Source organism: Suncus etruscus, chromosome 10, assembly GCF_024139225.1.
Source record: "Suncus etruscus isolate mSunEtr1 chromosome 10, mSunEtr1.pri.cur, whole genome shotgun sequence".
Classification (NCBI taxonomy): Eukaryota; Metazoa; Chordata; class Mammalia; order Eulipotyphla; family Soricidae; genus Suncus; species Suncus etruscus.
Window position 1 is genome coordinate 70780628 of NC_064857.1, and position 21588 is coordinate 70802215.

At 45.6% G+C, this 21588-nt stretch overlaps 1 protein-coding gene across 1 annotated transcript in view; it reads right to left on the reverse strand.

Annotated features, from left to right (window-relative positions):
- Positions 1 to 21588, reverse strand: part of CCBE1 (collagen and calcium binding EGF domains 1) — a 167484-nt gene that overhangs the window by 136865 nt on the left and 9031 nt on the right. The gene's annotated exons all lie outside the window — the stretch shown is intronic.

The window sequence follows — 21588 nt, forward strand, 5'->3', positions numbered from 1 at the left end:
TGAGACAAACAGTGCCCTGGTGGGCAACTCATTCAGGATTCTCTGAAAAGGTTAAGCCTGATGTTCACTCTCTCAACATCAACCTGCTCTATCGTCCTGCCAGAGTAAAAGTTCTTGGGCCAGGCAGAGGCTGTGAATCAGTGGTAGAGTGTTATATTTTCAGATATGAGGCACTCAGTTTCATCCACTGCAAATCCCCCTCCAAAAAAAGAGAGAGAGAGAGAGAGAGAGAGATTCCCTCAACATCCCTGCCTTCTCCCAAACCACCATTCAGTGACCCTGGTCTCCCCTTCCAATCAATCCCAGGTTGACAACTCTAGGCAGGTTGGCTCTGAGAGACAATTCTACTCTATCTAGTTAACCCTACATTATAATTCAAAATGTATTTAAATATTAGTTTTACCATCTAACTTAACATAATCCCTCTGATGAGAAACAAAAAGCCCAATCAAAAGCAGAAGGACTAGAGAGACAATACAGGAATTAAAAACATTTGCTTCACATACAATCAAGTCCCTGGCATCCCTAAGCACCACCAAGATTGACCTAAGAGCAGAGAACCAGGAGTAAGCTGAGAACCATCAGGAGTGGCCTCTAAATGCACAAAAGGTAGGATATTGGGAGATTGCGTAATATTAACAAAATTTAAATGCTTTGCATAGAGTCTGCAGCCAAAGTGTCAGCTTGATAAGAAGCATCAGTGCAAAAAGCGACAACTCTGGAGGTTATATATATATGTAACCAGAAAGCTTTAGGCATTAAAGAGAAACATGTATGATTTAGTGGTTTCAATGACACTAGGAAATAAGGGTGTATCCTGGTTACTGACAGGAAGAGTTAAACAAGCCTCATTCTGTTTGATGGCTGAACCCTGATAAAGTCTATGGTAAAGCCGGCTCACACAGATGCAGAGTTTTCATTGCTGGTTCCTCCTCTTTGGCCCTGCAGTGCACCCTGAAAACATAGGAGAAATGAGGGAAATGCGGCTGTCATCCTGCTCCTTGGCATGTTCCATGTCTGAGGGTAATGTGGACAGACAACCCAAATGAGTAATGCCAGGGAGCCTGTCCTGAGCCTGTAATGCAATCTGATCTGGAGGCAGATTCTTGGTATTGGAAAGAGAATACCCAGGGTCACTGAATGGTGCTATGTTTGGATCACACTTAGCAAGGCCCCGGGCTCACTGTTGGCTCTGTGCACAAGGCTTACTCCTGGCAGGACTCATATGTGGTGCTGGGATCAAACCTGGATTGGCCATGTGCAGGGTATAAACCCTGCCAATTGGAACCATTTTTGTCCTCCCCCTTTGTTTTTTAGGCTACAAGCCTTAGTGCCCAGGGTTTTCTCTTGACTCTGTGCTTAGGGATTACTAGTGGAAAAGTTTGGAGGATCAGATGAAGTTCCAGGAATGAAACCTGGTCAGCCTGTGCAAGGAAACTGTACTATCTGTCTGGCACTCCTGAAGGGGGGATGCTAAGTAGTTTTTATCCTGCAAGGTTACCAAGAGACCCAAGAAAATGCAACAACACCCCAAAATTTTGCAGTTCACATTCTTATGAGCAGATTCCTGTTTCAGGGGACTCAAAAGGGTGCTAAACAGGATGGTGTAGGATTTGAGGGCATAGTTCACACTATCCAGACGTGTAAAGAATGGAGGAGAGGGAACAAAGCATTAGTACAGTGGGTAGGGTTTCTTGCCTTGCATGTGGCCAACCTGGGTTTGATCCCCAACATCTCATATGGTCCTCTGAGCCTGCCAGAGGGAATCCTCTCTGAGTATGGCAGTGCCTGGAATAACTCTGAGCGATGCCAAGAGAGGCCCCAAATCAAGAGTGGAGAATTTTAACACACACACACACACACACACACACACACACAGGATTCTCAGCTCTCACACCTCAAAGGGAGATGTAGGGAGGACTGGTTTAAGTTATATTTATGTCTTAGAAAAGCAACCAACTCTTGAGAACTTAGCTGCCTGCTTGATCTCTTGCTAAGTGCCAGTTTGCAATCCAGGGAAGGAAGCTAAGAGGCCTTCCAGGGAACTACAGCTTTAAAGATCAGTCTTCTAGGGAAAATTTTAGGACACAGTCTGAGGCCATGAATTCCGGGTCATTAGTTTTTGCTCTCAACGCTCAGGGCCCCAGCCAGCTGGGCCTAATTACTAGCATGTTCCTCAAAGTGGGCAATTGTTTGGCTTACTAATAGGCTTGAAGAGCTCAGCATTTTCAGTGGTGAGCCTGCAAACACGCAATCCTGTCATTTTCGTTTCTAGAACCAAATTCCTTCCAAACAGACAGCTAATGTCACAGGCTGCTTCTATCGCAGGAACTACTACCAGGTCAGCAGGTTTTCTATGAGGTACTTGAAGATTCTAACTCAGGGTATTTCACACTGTAACTGCCACTGGCTTCGCCAGAATAGAATTCCCAGGGAAAGACACAAATCAGGAGTCTCAATCCCTTTCTGCTGGCTTCAGAGCTTCTCCCTGGGCAGTTGAAGGGTCAGGTCAGGGTCTTGAATTTTCAAAGCCTGGAACCCCACCTGGAATCCCCTGTACCCATTAGCCTCTATACTGTCAAAAGCTGCCACATAAAGGGCCTCCCAGCCCAGGGCCTGGAGAGCTCGACACAGCTAGTATGGTGGGCAAAGGATGATTCTGTAGGGTTTACGCAGGTGGGCAGTCCTGTGATGGCTGGCAATAGTAAGTGTGGGAAGAGAAGGGGCTGGAGGGACAAATGGACCCTGGCCTCCCCCTACACCCTATACACACAGCAAGAAACCCTCTACTCAGGCAAGCACCTGGCTTTGCATCAGTGACCAGAAGTGCCAGTGCAAACTTTTGTTTGTTTATTTGTTTTGGGGCCATATCCGGTGATGCTCAGAGGTTACTCCTGGCTATACGCTCAGAAATCTCTCCTGGTGAGGGGAACCATATGGAACCCCAGGGATCGTCCTGGGTCAACCACGTGCAAGGCAAACACCCTACCACTGTGCTATTGCTTTAGCCCCTAATGTAAACTTTTTTTAAAATTTTATTTAAACCATTGTGATTTACAAAGTTATTCATAGTTGGGTTTGAGACAATGTTTCAGGACCAATCCCACCACCAGTGTTAAACTTCCCACCACCAATGTTCCCAGAGTCCATGTACCATCCTCCTCTCCAGCCTGCCAGCAAAACAAGCTCATTTTTTATTTTGATAAAGTTTGGGTCTCAGGATTTCATGGTTGTTGACTCTGGCTTGGATATTTCATTCATTCCTTTCTTACCACAACGAATGTACCTGAGACCCCTTGGCCGCTGTTCTTTTATATTTGTCTTTCTTCTCCTCCGCTCAATTTCTTTACTTCTCACTATCCTCTGGGCCCTCAAGTGTTCTCAACAATATTCCCATTTAAATCATTGCATTTCTTCATGCAGTTGTTCTAAATATCATATATTAAATATCATCCTGTATTTATCCTTGTTCTGGCTTCATTTAGTATATCTTCCAGTTCCATCCATGTTACAGCAAATTGCAGAATTGCATCATTTTATAGCTATGTAGTATTCTGTTGTATTAAAGTACCACATCTTCATGATCCACTCATCTGTTGTTGAACATCTAGGTTGACTCCAACTCTTAGCTAGTGTACCGAGTGCTGTGATTAATAGTGGTGTGCATAATCCTATTGGATCAGTGTTTTTTTCGGTCCTGGGGATAGAACCCCAAATGCAGGATTGCTGAGTTTTATGGCATATAAATTCTGAGTTTACTAAGAACTTTCCATACTGTGTTCCATAGGGGTTGGACCATCCATCAGTGGATGAGAGTTCCTGAAACTTCTTGCACGGACACTAGATGGCACTGGGTGGGGCACCTGCTTCTTTGTGACCTGGCACTCCTCCGTCATCCCAGGTCACTCAGGTCAGCACCACACCTCCTTCTGTGACACTATAAGAAGAGGAGACCCAGCACCCAGGCTGGTGAGCACCCCAAAAGGCTCTAGGCACCCGCACTTCCCTAACTTAACTCTCCCTATCCATCCTCATTACAAACAGGCAAGTGAGACTCAGGGTTCAGCTACCAGAGAGGCTCAGCACCCTGATCCCTCTACAGACCCATCTTGGAAAATGGCAAAGGCAGCCTTCGTCATGACCTGTGCTCAGTTGTCTGCGCTCATCTGAATTGGCAGGTGTCATGCAAAAGGCCACCAAGTGCCCTGACCTCTTGGAAGAAAGTTCATATAAGCACTACATGAACTGTACCTGGAGAGATTTCCGGAGAAAATGGGGCCCCCCCCAGTCTGAAATTGGTGCTTGTGCCACAAATGCACTCGAGACAAGACTGAAGCTCATTTTGATCTAAAAATTGGACCCACTGGTGAATAGAACAAGCCAGGATCCATTGCTCAGAAATCCACTGCACGGATTTCTTCTGCTGCCTTCAAACCAGCAGCTAATATTTCAAGGTTCGACTTTAGGCGCCTCTTCCTGTGGGAGGAGGAGCAGATCTACTGTCTCAGAAGTCCTCAGAGCCTAAATGAGGGGGTACTTGAGGGTACTTTTAGCAAACGATTGCGTTGCGGGTCAAAATGAAAACAGAGACGGCACTGCCAAGCTTCCACTGGAGCCTACAGAGCATGTGTGGGCTGAGAGTTGAGCCAGGTTGAGGTTGCATGTGGCCATGGCTGATACTTGAAGGGACCTAAGTGGGGTCTGGATGCACAGGCAGGAAGAGGATAGTCAGGAGAGTCAGCTGAGAGGACTAAGGCAGAAATGCTCTACTGCCTGAAGCAATCCAATGATGCACACAGGTCAAACATGTAGGATAAAGCAATGTGCAGAGGCTCTGCTTCCAGATCTGTATTTTTGCTACACTCAGTTCCTTTATCTCCATAACTCCCTACAGGGTCTTTTTTCTCAGATCTATCAGAAAGTGACCTGTCACCTGCCTCTGTGGTACAGGCCATTATCCTCAATTGGGCACCAGCTGGAGGAGCCGTGGGGAGTTGGGGGGAGCCAGTTCTATCCTGCATCTTTCTATATATCAGCCTAAAATAGACGTTCTCTTCATCAACTTAGTCAACTAACTCATTAAAAAGTTACTGAGGGGACCGGACAGATAGCACGTCAGTAAGGCATTTATTTGCCTTGCACACAGCGGATCCAGAATGGAAGGTGGTTCAAATCCCTGCATCCCATATGGTTCCCTGTGCCTGCCAGGAGTGATTTCTGAATGCAAAGCCAGAAGTAATCCCTGAGCACCACTGGTTGTGACCAAAAAATAATTACTGAGCAACCCCTGCAGAAACACCCCCCTCTTTATGCATATAGAAATGCTGCTACGGGGCCTGAGTGATAGCACAGTATTTGCCTTGCATGTGGCCAGCCTGGGTTTGATTCCTGGCATCCCATATGTTCTCCTGAGTCTGCCAGAAGTAATTTTTGAGTGCAGAGTCAGGAATAACCTCTGAGTGCTGCCAGGTTTGCCCCTAAACAAAACAAAAGCAAGAAATGTTGCCACTGACATCTGAATCATGCCAGTGCCCTGAGCAGTGTGTGGTGTCACCCACTGTGGGAAACCTAGGTAAAGGGTGTCCTTTTCCAAGACATAACTATCCTACATCAAAGCCTCAGGCCCACCTGGGATCAAGAATCTATCCATAGAGCTAAAATGAACAGTATTGTCTGGGAAAGCAAATGTTTCATCAATATATGCACTCAAAAAAGCAAATTCAGAACCACTTCCACAGAGCCTGAAGAGACCTAACAACTCCATCCCTGTCACTAAAGAAATGCGGCTTTGACCAATATTTCCTGCTCAGAGGCAGTTCCAACTCCTAAACACCAACTAGAACTGCTCTTTGCAGTCTTCCCCCTGCATTCTGCAGGGTTTGATTGCACAGAAGCCTCCTCAAGCCTACATTAAATCACTTTGTGTATATATAAACTGTTCTAACCTCTCTGTATCAAGTTCAGGGCACAAGTTCTCAGCGTTGAGATTCCCGTGTTCCTGGGGCTCCTCCATAAGGAAATGCACGTGCGATAAAGAGTCTGCCTTCCTCAAAGACCATCCCCAGAAATAAATGGAACCCAACCAGATGTTGCTTCCAAATTTATGAAGTAACCCCCCAAAAGCCTACTGCCAAAGTTAGATTCATAGAAATAATCGGGCTGGATGATTTAGATTTCTTTATAAATCTGTGGTCATAAGGTCAACCAGATTCACCAGTGCACTTTTCCAGACATGCCTACCCCCAGCAGACTTAGGACTAAAGTAAACACAAATACACACATTTTTGCAACTAAGACTCCCCTGAATACTTGTGGGTTTGGGGTTATATGTCCATGATTCCTTGGCCAAAACTCTTTCCCGGAAATGCTCCAACATGCTACTCACTGCTAACTTAGATCTAGCTGTGAAATTCATTCGGGAACTTGTGCAACTTAAAATAATTTAAAAAATACCTCAGTCATCTCTGGAGGTATCTCTGCTGGGTGGCCTGACCCAGGACCACAAACACACGCAGATTTGGTCTAGCTCAGGCAGAGATGCTGAACTGGTGTGATGAAGTGAGCATATTTGTTTATAATCATTGCCTGAAGTTAGGACATGCTGTTCAATCATTTTCTGGGGAGTGGGGGCCCAAGAGGTGAGGGAAGGGGAGGGTATATGCACGCACACAGGGCCTGACTCAAAGTAGGGCCCCATTAACAATGCCAGGGAAAAATCTTCAAGTCCTGTCTTCCTCAGTGTCTTCCTCGATGCAGGCCTGGAATTCTTGGAACCTTCCTTTCTGCACTGAGGTTCCAAGCGTGAATTCTCATGTGTCATGGTTGTTTTCTGGAAGCCTGTCAGGTACTGCAAACGGATTTGGTTAATACTGAGCACAGTCCCTTGGGGAAGTGCAGGGCTCAGTTCCTACGAGCCACTGGGCACGGTGTTCTGGTCAACCCATCAGCAAGCACAGGCCTTGCATGTGACTTATTAAACAGATACAGTGGGTTTGCCAACATTAAATCTTAGCCAGGAGTACTGGAACCCACATGGACAACAGCTATTCCCTACATGCATTTTCTCCTGAACTAAAGTAAGCTGCCTTTAGACTGAATTTCTGCATTAAAAATACCTAAGCAGTGGGAGCCTCAAACTAATTCCAGTGTGCTAAAGGGGACACAGAAAAGAATCCTTTCTTATAGGGTAAGATTTGATAGAAAAGTTCAATCTCAACTGGAAGTAGCAACCTGGAGACCCCATTTGACACTTATTTCAGATCGCTTATCTCAGATCCACAATTATGGATCTGGAGGCTGACAAATGTCGGCAAGCAGGTAACCTTGCAAATACGTAATGCACAAGAATGAGGCCTAAGCCTGTGCTATTCCCAAGTATGAATTGGGTCCCTCTCTCAAAGGTGCCCCTGGAGAGGATGCGATCCCACTTAGTCCTTCTATGTTAACACAGCACAGGAAATGGCCATCCCATCCACCCCAGCTATAACTGCCAAATATGAAAAAAAAGAGCAGAGGTTCTAGGAAGACTGATCCAATGGAATATTCTAGAGAAATATGAAAGCCCTAAGCCTTCCCTCCACACCCTGCTAGGCAGGACAGTGCATCAGGAGACCTCCAGGCTGCTGAGTCCTGGGGACCTAGATATTGGCTCTATTCTGAGCCCAAATCCAGAGTCTAGGTCCTTGCTATGCCTACCTCTAGCAAGTGGGATTCAGTAGCCAGGATGCACCATAGACTGTTTCAACTGGTTAAAGTGGCCAAGCCTGGGTTCTGGTTGGTCTTTGTTCAGGTCAGGATCAAAGGTGAGTTAAAGCCTGTGCAGGCCCCATGACCTCTGGATACTACCAATGCCTATCCTAACCCACTTTACTGACAAGTGCAAAGCAGGGCCAGGGGCTCAGGTACTGACCTACAGCTTTAGAGTTACAGTCACTTTCTGCTGAGAGATAAGATTATGTGGTTATAAAGACCTCACAACACAGTACAAATCTAACATTAATCCTACCCTGATCTTGCTCAAAATCAAAACCATTCTTTGTCTCAGTCCGCTGGGCCTATCACTTCTCTCTGGTGTGCATTCTTATCCTCATCCCTCCAGCTATGCAGAAACACTAAATGGAAGTGACAATTAAACCCTGACATTCCAATAAATCATAGCTTGGTTCCAAAGTATGTTTAAGAAAAGCGCTCCAAACAGGCTGTCCACACCGAGTGCCATCCCCCAACCATGGCTTCCATGAGCTGGCTCAGCTCCTCTAGCTGCCCCAAAAGTCTCATCACCAGCTCAACAGCCTGTGGTACCAATAGTGTTCTAACTATTTTGTTGCATTCTGTGTAGATGTGGTATCCATGCCTATCTTGTAGGAGACATTTTTATTTTTTTGGTTTTGGGGCCACAGCCAGTGGTGCTCAGGGGTTACTCCTGGCTCTACACTCAGAAATAGCGCCTGGCAGGCTTGGGACCATATGGCATGCTGAGAATCAATCTTGGGTCAGCTGAGTGCAAGGTAAACAAACACCTTACCAGTTGTGCTATCACTCCTAAGTACATTTTTAGATTGTATCCAAGTGACTTTTGCTTCTGTTCTCTGATGACTGAAATTTCCAAAGGCTCATTTACTCTGGCTTTACTGGAGGGGAGAAACCAAGTCATAACCCACAGCACAGAATTTTGCCTGCTGCCAGTCAGATACAACCGCCTTGGGGAAGGGGGTACTAGACTTCAGCATTCTGGGTTCAGCAGATCTCCAACCTGAGGAAGAGTGACCAGAACCTTTCACCCAGAGAACAAATGACACCTCTTCACTTGCTAGTTTCTCCATCTCTTTCCAACCCCAGTGATGTCCACATTGCTGAGATCCAGGACAGAGTCTCCACATCTGGGAGAGAGGTGAGAGGGTTGGTCCATGCAGAGTGAAATCTTAGCTACCAGCTACCCATGCCAGAAGGTTTAGACTTTCAGTTGGGAAGTGTGGCTAAAGGTAGAGCTTGTGTCTCACATGAGAGAGGCCTGAGTTCAATCCCCAGCACTACCACCCCCCCCACACACAAGGTTCAGACATTCTTAAAATACTGTCTACAAGACTAACATTGCTTTGGCTACTAGAAGACACCACCAACAGAATTAGGGAAGGAAGAACCAAGTGTTTGGAAGCACAAGACATTTAACAGGAACCAACAAGAAAGAAAATCAAGGCAGGGGCCAGAGAGATAGCACAGTGGAAGTGGCATTTGCCTTGGATTTAGTTGAATTTAGTTGAATTTAGTTGACCCCCCCCCCACAAACCTGCAAGAAATGATTCCTTAGAATGGAGCCAGGAGTAACCCCTGAGCTTACCACAGAAGAGCATCCCTCCGCAAAGGAAAAAAACAAAACCCCAAGACAAAAGGTGGCACAATATAATGATGGGAAGGAGAGGAAGTGACAAATCAAAGGCATAAATCACTCTCCCTATGGGTGCCCTGATGCAGTAGCAGACACATTAAGCATGACACAGTTAGTGACATAGTAGCCATGAGCACAGCACAGAGAGCCTGGGCAATGCCAGTGGACCATTATATTGTGGGGAGAACACACTCACAATGGCCACTTGCACTTGAAGACCCTTCCCAGAGCTGCACCTCTGACACTCACCCAGTCCACAAAGATATCTGGTCTTCACCTAATATAACATAACCTTCTGCTGACCGTGACCACTGGGAACTTCCCCCTGGGTGTTTATTGAGAGAGAGAAGAGCTACATGCTCCTATGTCTTCTTCAGGTCTTACCACATGTCTTTTCTCAACTGATCTATTTTTTTCTGCTGCCCAGGAACTCAGTTAAAAGGCCCACAAGAACCTTTGTGCACATTCTTATAGCTACAATCTTTAAATAAATTTTAAACTTTAACTGCAATCCTGGCTCCACTTCTCTAAGCTTTACATTGGAGGGGGGTGTGCTGTGGGGGGTATGATTAGGCTATCAGACTTAAGCTCTCCCTCATATTTTATATGTTGCAAAGTACATTTCATATCTGGACTAGATCCCAATATAGATCTGCATCTACCAATAATAAACATGGCTCTGTGTCAGGGGATCACTTTCTCCCGACCACCATGTGTGTTTCCTTTGCTCAGCAAACGGAACATGCATAGTGCTGGGCCCAGGGAACCCCAAAGATAGACAGTCCCAGCCACACCTGTCTTGGAAAAATGGCATAAGAAAAAGCTGGATCGTTGGAAGGACAGAAACTGCATAAAACATGGGCCTGAAATGGCAATGCAGAGGGTAAATCTGTGACGGGGAGCTTGAGGAATCTCTCAGAGGAAATAACACTGATTTCTCATTCAAATTTGGAGAGCATGTTTCTATAGCTGTCAAAAAGTTTCCCTCAGGCAGACAAAAGAGAATAGATGACCAAAGCCTGTCATTTATCGCAATGAGATTCAGCTGAATGGAGGCAGGATAGCAGGGGTTGAGAGTCCACAGGGAAGGCAGCAGTGCTTGTATCATGCAGAGTCTCAATGGTTCCAGGAAGGAGGATAAATTGTTGTTTCCAATGAGAAGCAACTAGAGGATTTTAGACCTAGATCAGCCACGCTCTATTTTAGGTGCTGGATTTCACTTTCTATCTCTTAAGAATAGACTATAGTAAGTAGGATAGGAAGAAAACGAAAGCCAGGCAAACAATAATGGTGCCCTTGGAAAGTGTCCACACTGCATGTGGTGAGAGAAAGACCAGATGCAGAACATGTTGGAGGTAGAATGGTCCTGAGCAAGGTCTATTATTTGTCCGAGCTGCCTACTGGGTTGGGGTAGCATCAGGCAGGACAGCAGAGGCTGGGCTGGGACAGGAAGTTAACTCATGATTCTATTTTAATGTATCCAGAAACATCCTCTAGATACTCAGTAAAGTCAGAAGATGAGCAGCTGAGGGTAGGGGTGGGGGGATAAGCCAAAAGTTCCCCAGATATTCTTGATGACAATAATCTCACAAGAGCTGACACGCAAGATGAGTATATCAAGGATGGAGAGATGATTCAAAAGACTGAGCACAGGCTTTGCAATCTCTGGGTTTAACCCTCAGCACCTCATGGTCCCCCAAAAAGGGCTGAGAAGCAATCCCTGGGCATGGGGCCAAGAGTAAGCACTTGAGCATCGCATGGGTGGAGGGGGGGGGTGACTCCTAAACCAAACAACACAGTGTTCACATGAGGAATCCAGCTTGAAACAGAACAAAAACCTATTAATTGAAGACAAATTTTACAAATATCACACATGGAGAAATAGTACAAGTGAGTAAGGTGCTTGCCTTGCATGCTTCTGATCTGGGTTCAGTTCCTGGTTCGGTATAGGGTCCCTGAGCACAAGGTGGTCCAAGAACACAGCATGGAGATGGCCCCAAAATAAGAAAAAATTCCGAGTGGAAAACCCTTTTGTGAAAGTAGGACTAAACACAAAAAAAGCAAAAGAGAAATTATTGAGTAGGTGAAGGCACCTGCTCTTTTTATCTTGCTAATATGGTCATAAAATATCTTAGTCTGAGATCAGTGCTTGGCAACCTTCCTGCATCTAATGATAGGCACCTGCTGACTATTCTACCTTAGGCAGATAACAAGCAGTTGGTAGTCCCCTGATTGTCTGTGGACCTGTAGCTAATACCACAGGCCTAGAGGCCTAGTGGCCAACTCCCAGCACATCTTTGGGATGCTCAATTTAGACATAACCTTGACCTTGACTTTTGGGCTGCTGCAGTCCAGAGCTTGTGACATCTAGACCTTCTTGGAATTTAGGATGATACACTCAGGTTGAGATGTATTTAAGCATGCAATCAAACTTCCTGAATACAGAATGCAGATATGAAACTCTAAATATGAGGACAAAAGATGAGAAAGATGAAATGATTCAGAGGGAGAGGGATAAGCATAGAATAATTGTGCTCATTTGTGGGATATAAAAAGATTGTATGGTAATAATATCCAGAGACAATAGAGACAAGGGACAGAAGGACTAGTCCATGGTAGGAAGATTGCCACAAAGAGCGAGGGAATGCAGTTAGGGCAGAGAAGAGTTTACTACGACAATGATAGATGGAGCTAATCACTCTGGATGAGAACTGGGTGCTGAAAGGAGATAAAGTGATAGGCATGATACCCCTTCAGTAGCATTGTTGCAAACCACATAGTCTAAAAGACAAGCTTGTTCGTGCATGAAATGCAGTGGTCTTCGGCCTTTCCCCTACCCTTCTGGAGCTGCACTTTCTAGGATTTCATGAGCACAGACTTCCCTACAGCCCCATTACAGCATCTCTGTTCCACTTGGCCTCAGGCAGACTAACTCAACAGTGTTGGGGCTTGGGTGAGAACACTGAAGCTTCGGTTGCGGAAACTTCATGCAGACCATTTAAAGACTTGCTATTTGCTGGGACACACAGCCTTTTCCACAGTCCGAGGTGGGATTGGGCAGGAGGAGGAGGAACATATAAAGGACTTGGAGTGAGGCGCTCGGCCAGCACACAGCTTTCCTCCTATCACACTGCGCGGGTGGGGGAAATGACCGCTTGATGCTTGCAAAGAAAGAAAAACACAGCTTGACACTGGAAAGCTTTCATTTACACTATGCTGAGTCGTGTTTATATCTGGGGAGAAAGTTCCTACAGCGTGGCTTACAAAGCAGAATGCTGTTTCTTTTTTCCCCAAATACACCCAAGGTCATTAAGTAGCTCTAGACGCTGGTGGAGACAAAACCTTGGGAAATGAGAAAATATGGAATGTGCATGGCAGGATGCAGAGCTGTTTGGGGAAGTTAGAACCCAGAAAAAAAAAATCTATCCTTGGAGCCAGCTGCAGACCTTCCCAGGGCTGTCCCCAAACCATGGTGCTACAGAGCTGAAAGGTGAAGCAAGGAGAAAGAGGCTGAATGACTTAAGGGATGAAGATGCTGCATGGTCCAGCTTCCCAGAGAACCAGGCACAGCCCAGAGCAGAGCCCCTTTCGCTGAGACCTAGACAGAGCCAGCTATGCTGCCTAACCCCTGGCTATAGCCTCAAATCCAGTGCTGCTTTTTCACTCAAGGCTACAATGTTGAGAGCTGCTTGCAGAATTTCAGGAATCTGACACCCACTTTCAGAGCTGTGGGGTGTGTCACTGCATATAACTGACCCTGGTTCCATCTAGCATCATATGGTCACCTGACTCAACCCAGAGGGACAAGGACCCGGAGCCAAGTGTCACCCCAAACCCAAACAAAAAGACGGAGGAAATGTGTTATTGAAGTTCCCTGTCTTTTGTGACAGCCCTGACGAATAGGGAGGGGGCATTTCCACATGTCTACTCTTGGGGAGCAGGTTCAGTACAATTTTTCACCAGAATGGACATTCCTGTCCCAAAACACCCTCCTCCTGAATAGACCTCTTTCATGTGCACCAACAAGAAAGGAAACCACAATTGTCATGTCTTTACAGAGTCCACGGGCAGGAAAAACGCAGGCTGTAGAGCCTGGTTGTCTGACTGAGGACTCTGGGCTGCTGCTCTGCAGCAGAGAGGAGAAGAGGAGGAGAGAGAGGGAAGAAAGAAGGAGATACAGGAGGAGAGGGGAGGAGAGAACAGAAAGAGAGGAGAGAGAAGAGGTGAGAGGTGAAGAGGAACGAAGAGGAGAGAAAGAAGAGAGAGGGAGAGGAGAGAGCACCAGCTTTATTGTGGAAGGTGTGCCTCACCCAAGACCATCTGAGGGGCTCCTCAGCTAAAGAGGTGTCCAGCAACCTGATCTGTCATTTGTCACCATGCAATTCTGCCCTGATATCCAAAGCTCCCTCCCCAGCACTCTGCCCACTCCTCCCTCTGTTTGCAGATAAACCCCCATGGCCTGAACATCCTCTCCAAAGTGCCTGCATCCTACACATTCGCTCTCTGTGCTATGTCCATGGAGCAGAATATACAAGCATGACCACACTAGAAATCGTCCGACTGTCAACATCGATTTTTACAGAACTGTTTATGGAAATCCTTCTTTCAGATAAAACTCCAAGCAATGTTCCTCTAATTCTTCCTCTAATTGTTCTAGGCAGACTCAGTGCCTGAACATTGCTGGATACACAGATCACTCCATCTTCACCCATGTGAGCACGCTTGTAGAGACTCCTAGGAAGGCAAGTCTCAATGTATCTTAGGATAATCCACTGGGTGGCTGCCCAGTGGAAGTGGGGACATGCCACTGAAAACCACTGCCTAGGGAAGAAAGGAAAAGGAGGGAGCAACAGGCCCTTGTAAAGTGGGCACACATGGATGATCCCCAGAGCCGCATTTGAAAGTCTGCTGCCTTTCTCAAAAACTTGTCTGTCTGTCCTTCCTTTCACCTCCCTCTGGCGAGATAAGAGGCCTAGGTCATTGCCTCCCATGTGACTTTAATATAAACTTTTCAACCGCCACCCCATTGAATACTGTCTTATCAACTTATACAGTGAACCTCTGTACACCAGTTAGAAATGATGTGTCCATTAGGTGAGGATTTTCTTGTCAGCAGATGATGAAACAGGTCTGATAAATATGGCGAGGTACCACTGATATACTTTCTTATAATCCTGCCCATCTGGTTTGACTATACTGTCTGGGTCTATCAGTATATGCAACACACAAAGCCTGTGCTAAAATCAACAGCTAGTTGCCAGACTCTCATTCAGTGGTGGGCAGTTTGAGTCAAATTTTGGGGAAGGTGTCAAAGTTATAAGTAGTTATAATCGTTGCACTGTAGTTACAGGTACTTTGGCTATTGCAAGGAGAGCTTTAACCCTTCATTGTTCAAGGGTTGACTGATCCAACCTGTTCTTCTTTACTGTATCCTAATAGTTAAAGAAATGCATCTCAGTACTTCTTTTTTCCATGTTCTTTCCTTCTCTCCACCCTCCTCCACCTTACACCATCCTTTATCCTTTGACTACCTTTTCCATTAGACCCAGGGTTTGGCATCATGACAGGCAGAGCTCACCTTTGTGCCTTTGATTTCCTATGTTTGAAATACTGGATCTACAAACCCACAATTCACTCAGTCCTGTACCCACCAAATTTGCAGATGGCATTTTCCCCAATAGTCAGTGCTCACTATGTGTATGGCCCATTTGGCAACTCTCACAATATTTCCAACTTTCTTTCTGACTCTTATATCTACTGTGGTGATCTAGGCTCAGAACTGGGTGGAACCACAAGCCTTGTGAGCTCATAGAGCTCACTCACAGTGACCATTCATCAGTGAAGATTCTGGCTTTAGAGACCAAGGTCCCTCAATTCCATGATATTCAGCACTATAAAAATGAGAACAATATGTAGCTCTAGTATGGCCTTTAAGAGATCAAGTGAAACATGTGAGGTCACATGTCTCTTCCTTTAAACCCAAAGCTACAATTAACTGCCTGAGCTTAGTGGAGAAGGCGTGCTAAAAGCTGAGAGAGGCTCAAAAGTGAGACCACTTACAACAGAACAGCCAGCCAAAAGTAGAACTACAAAGGCCAAGTTGTAGAAGGAAGTGTGAAATGCTTCTCCAATGAGTACAAAGGAAGGGCAACAGGTCTTCTAGCTGACTGACAGAAAGTCAGGTGACTGGGAGAGGACAACCAGTGCCACCACACTTCGTTTAGCTGAAGCACCCAGAATTGGCCTTCCAAATCTGCAAAGAGAAAGCCAGAAAGAAATATGAAGGAGCAGAGTCAGGGTCCCTGAGATTTAGGAAGTGAGTCTTCCCTATGACCCAGTTGTAGTCAATGGAGGGAAGAAGTTGCGGTAAGTTCTCCATGAGACCCAGTTGATGGAGGCGACATGGAATAGATTTTCAATGTAGACAACATACCCTTCTAGGGGAAGACATAGCCAGCTAGTACTTTTATAGCTACCAAGAATGAAAGCCTGGCTTCAAAACTTCAAAAGATAAATGGATAATCTCGAATGGGTTGGTGTCTTTAGCTGGAAGTTGATGCTTACCACTTTGAAATTCTCAGGCCATCAAGAATTCTGCTAGATCAACTCTGCCTATGCTCTCTAGAGAGAATAGTCTGGAGGACAGTACATCTGGTTACAACAGGATTTCCTGGGTAGCACAAAGCCACTGTTAGGACTCGGTACTCAGGAAAAAAGGTCCTTCTCTTTTGTTTTGGGGTCATATCCTGCAGTGTTCAAGGCTTATACCTGCTATGTACACACTCTTAGTGGGCTTGGAAGACCATCTGGGTTACAGGGGATGGAAACTGGGTCAGTTGCATGGAAGATAAGTACTCTATCACTAACCACTGTACTATTGCTTTAGCTCTGGGGAAAGTCTTTCAAAATGACTGCTCAGTAATGATACATCTGGTCACCCTTGAGCTCTGGTGGAGATGGATGAGGAGAGTGTATTCCTACCTACTTTTTTTTGGGGGGGGGCACACCCATTTGATGCTCAGGGGTTACTCCTGGCTAAGTGCTCAGAAATTGCCCCTAGCTTGGGGGGACCATATGGGATGCCAGGGAATTGAACCTCGGTCCTTCCTTGGCTAACGCTTGCAAGGCAGACAGACACCTTACCTCTAGCGCCACCTCACCGGCCCCATTCCTACCTACTTTTAACATGCATTCCTGAGCCCATGACTCAAAGAATCACTGTGACATTTAATTCTCAAATATAGTTTATAATGCTATACCAGTCTTATCTGATACAGATATTTCCCTGATACAGATGTCTCAGTATCTGGTGATCAGGGCAATGCACTTTGGAAACCTTCTGGAGACACTGTGTAGACATTCATGACTCTTGGGAGGTCAGAATAGCAACATTCATATGAACCTCACAGAGGTTGCCTCTCACAGAGGTCCCTTCTGCATGACTGAGGGACTAGAGACATCCAAAGAGAGAAAAAATGTAGATAAAATATGACTATTAAGGGAAGTAGCAAGAGAAAGGGAGCCTAATGACATGGTTGCACTGTGACAATCCCAAAGGTTTCATAGAGCAGGAATTGGTTCTTATGGATGAGCGGAAGGTCCTTTGGTCATCAGCATCACTCTTGATGAAAATACCGTAAACACCAAAATGACCCAAAATTCCATGAACACAAATAGGGTATTAAAAAAGGGTTTAGGGTGTCAAAGATTTGAAAGATTTGAGCTGATATCACAGAGACTGGGTTTAAGATGATGACTAATAGGATCCCTGGGAGTTGGAGGGGAGAGGAATGCAATGAACTGTGCGACATAGAAATCTCTTGGCAAGAGAATCAATCAATGCTGCAAATGTCACTGCTTAAGAAATGACCACCAGCTCACTGACATTCTGCAACTACCACAATATCCAGCAAGTCATTGTTCATCAAGATAAGACTCTCAGAGGTCAAAACCTGAAGACTCAGAATGGTGAGAACTTTTTTTTTTTTTTTGGTTGGTTTTTGCGTTACACCCGTCAGCACTCAGGGATACTCCTGGCTCTATGCTCAGAAATCGCTTCTGGCAGGCTCAGAGAACCCGGATGCCAGGATTTGAACCACTGTCCTGCATGCAAGGCAAATGCCTTACCTTCATGCTATCTCTCTGGCCCCTGGTGAGAGCTTTTTAAATGTGTGTGTGTGTTGCTTGGATGAAATAATGCCTTAATCCATTTAATAGACTGTGGTATTGTATAGGCTTAGCTTTCACAGGCATTGTGAAATGAGAGAGTTCATGTGGTTAATCCACTGAGAGTCACTTTATTGCACGATCTGGAATTAAACTCTCAATATCTCCAGGGAGTGTATTTAAGTCTTCATGAGCCTTTATTACAACAAAACAGCGGGCATTGCTGAAAGGCAATTAAGAGTCAAAGTTGATGAGTTTAATTACTAATGTATCATTCACAGTGTCACTGTGTCATGTATTATTACTTTTTATTCATATAAGAAAAATTTAATGTTGCAACTATGATTTAGAGCAGTATTTCTCAACCTTTATCTGACCCTGGCCCCTTTCTGCCCTTGTTTCCTTTTGTGGCCCCTCCTAACCTACTGGTCGGTTCCCTTGTGTCATGTCATGCATGTGCCCTAATTTATGCAATTTCCCCCAGGGATTCTTTTGGAATATGCTGAGGCCAATGGCCCCTGGTTGAGATATGTTGATTTAGAGTGTCTGTCATTGGTAACATCATCCAACATAAGCTATTATTTGTTTTTGAAGGTGACATTTTTTTTTTACTGTCAAAACTTAAAAATAAACTTGAAGTTTTTGGAACTGTGCTTCAAGTCAACAAAACACATGTCATGAGCAATTCACAAAAATCAGGAATTAAGGAAATGGAACTAAGCAAGGAAAGAGGTTCGCCAAGGCAATCTGGGGTTACTCAATGGGCATAAGGTTTATTGGGGGAATATGCAGAAAAGCAGCAGCACATTAGTAGTCCACCAATAAAATCAGCTCCCTAAAATCCTGATGACCTAATTCTGGAGCATCATCTACAATTGAGACTTCAAAAACCACACCAGCTCATCAACAGTTAGTTCCTGGAGAGAGAGAAACCAAGTCACAACCAGTGATGTTTAGGCCAAGAAATCCAAACATGAGGAAAAAAGGCAATCCCAAAAATACCCCACAAATACCCCAAGATGCTTTGACAAGATCCATCCAACATTATAAGTCCTGAAGAGCCAGGAACTTGTAACATGTGGACCCAGAGTCCCACTCCTGATGCTGGCATTGAGGAAATTGACAAACATTGTTTTGTAGAGGGGTCAGGTTAGGAAATATCTGAGGCTTCAAGGCCAAATAAGGTCTCTGTTGCACAATCTGTTTTTCAAACCCCTTAAAAAAAAAAAAAGCATTCTTCACATGCTTTCAACCATCCTTAAGAATGTCAGGGATCTATGGGTTGTGCTAAAGCAGCCCCAGTTTGCCCATTGCTGCCCCTTCTCCCACTCCTGAATGCTGAGAACTCTCCTGGCTTCCCACCAGTTCTCTGTTCAAGCAACTTGTCAGGGTATCAGCAGCTAAGTGGTTCTCAGAAGAGGAAGAATGGGGTTGCTTTACCCACCAGGGGCAAACAGACCAGCCCAAAGGAGTAGGGAAAGATGGAAATCGAAAGCAAGAATGAGACTGAATAGGGTCCTGTTTCTAACATCATGAAGAGCAGAGAAAGATGCTCCAATTTATCTCCTATCACATGTAACAGTATGGTCTATCCAATACATGTGGACCTCAAGCTGAACACATGTTCTTAGCCAATTGGACTAACACATAAAAAACAGCACTAGAATTGTGTTCATTAAATCACATATGCCAAGTATGAGTCACTAACAGTCTGCATCAGTGTGCATGTCTTGAACACGTGATCCTAACACTGTTCCACCCACCAGTTTCCAGGGTGGACAAAAATTGTTGAGAAGGTGCAAGAACACTGCTGCCAAATCAAGTGGGTCATTCAGAAAATCAACTTTCATCGGCTGGGCATGTCTCCTCACTGTATTTCCTGCGTTGGTGCCATTAGAAAGCCAGAGACGGGCCAAGATATTTATCCCTCACAGGGCCGGTTCTGAATCTGCCATCCACTCCACAGGAGAACTCACCTCCATTGTGACACCTTCACATTCCTGAAGTTCTCCAGAAAAGTCCTTTCCCTTTGTTAAGTCCCTGTAAAAGTGGTTTCCATTACATCATCACCCAACCTACTCCCCCTTTCTCAAGTCCCTTGCTTGGAACTATTGGGGGGGTGCTTTCCCTGAAAGACACAGCTGGGCCACAGGAAACTTCCAGCTTTAAGCACCTCTATTTTGGACACTCATCAAATTTGGGCCAAAGACATGCTTCATAGGTCCCACGGGATATCTTTGTCTCAAAATCCCTTTACACCAAGAGACTAAATTAAAATCCATAAATTCAGGAAGACAGAGGGTTGGGATTTTGTTCCATGCCTGCCTTGTTCACAGAGGCATTCTGAGTGCCTAGCTCTGCACTTGGTACATAGCAAGGTTGAGAGTTTGAATATGTGAATGAAGGCGGCTGGCGAAATGCTCTGGCTGATAAATAGCTTCATGGGAGAGAAAGGCGCTGGCTTGGCAGGAGAGACACCACAGATGTTATAGCTATTTACTTTTCATCCCCCAAAGAAAAGCAAGACACAGAAGGGAGACCTTTGTTCTCAGGGTAGTCAGTGAGGCCCCAGGCAGGCGCCCAGGCTCTCAAAAGCAGCCCGGCTGGTGGGCAGGAGGGCAGGGGTTGCTAGAGGACCAGGTCCTGGTTGAAATGCGAGCTTTCTCCTGAGAAAACAGAAAGCTGATTCGCAGTTTGCTTTTCCGGGGGTATGGAATGTGGTGGATGAGGGCAGTAGTCCCCTCCTCAGGAAGTTAGGCCTCAACAACTCAGGAACAATGGCAGCAGCCAATGTTCCAGTCTCCAAGGATGCAGCCCCGGAAAGCTCAGCCCTCTGTGGCCCATTCAGTAATACCCCATTTCCTATCTTTGCATTATCACTCAGAGTGAATGAAAAGTAATCCAGGACCAGCCTTTTGCCAGCTCTCTACCCACCTGCCTTCAAAGCATGAGATGAACTCCCAGAGGAGGGAGAGCCATGGTATCTAGTACTAAGATCTGCACCTGCCATTGGCCTTGCCCCAAAGTGCCAGCAATGCTCCAAAGACACACCATTGTCTTCAATTCAATGAACACACTTCACTTCCGGTGCAAGTTCAAAGAAAGCGAAGAGGGTTCTGGAAGGTTGAATAGTCTGGAGCCAAGTTCAAACTCTGTTGTGAATGTTTTTGTTATCCTGAGCCTCTGTAGACATAGTTTGACGAGAGGCAGATTGCCAAAACAGAGCCATGTCCATGTGTCTGGGCAGAGACACGCCCAAGCACTCCCACTGCTCACTCAAGTTTATACCATTGCCTGAAGGTAGAGGACAATTGTGAGGTCACAAACACATGTTCAGGGGCATTGTGGGATCTGACTGAATTGGGAGCCTCAGGGATTCTGAAGGCCTGGCCTGGTGTAATTTGGTTTACATGGTGAAAGCAGGGAAGGGGAGGCAATTTCTGGATAAACAAGAGCACCCTAGAAGCAGGCCCTGACCTTGACTCACTCACAGGCAGAAACAAGAGCAGAAATGGAGGCTTCAACCCAATTCTGTCTCCCTCCACTCTTCATACTAGGCCACTTCTGCCAACTGTAACCAGCCTCAGGTAACCAAGTGATGCTCCACATGGTTCTGTCATGATATTGGTGCTTTGAAAAGCACCTGTGCTCAAAAAAGCAGAGAGCAATTGCCATGATTCTGTCTGGGTTTGAGTTTGCTCCCTCAGAGAGTCTGCAGGGGAAGCTCATAAAACATCCTAAAATGCTACTGTTGGCTAGAGACATACTGCATGAATTCAATGATGATCAGGAGAGTCACTTAAACCCAGGGAGTCCTACACATGTGAAGTTGTAAGCTCTCAGCTGCCCTGTAACTCTGGTAACTGATGAGGTCCTCACTTCCAGCAGGTAAAAGCCAGCACAGAGGGAAAGATGCTGCTCCAGGTCACAAAACAAAGAAGTGAAGATTTGAACGCAGGCCAGTCAGTTACAGTGTGTTTTGACATTGAAGCCTGTTGGTGTAAGAACTGGAGAACCAAGCAGAGAGCACATTCCAG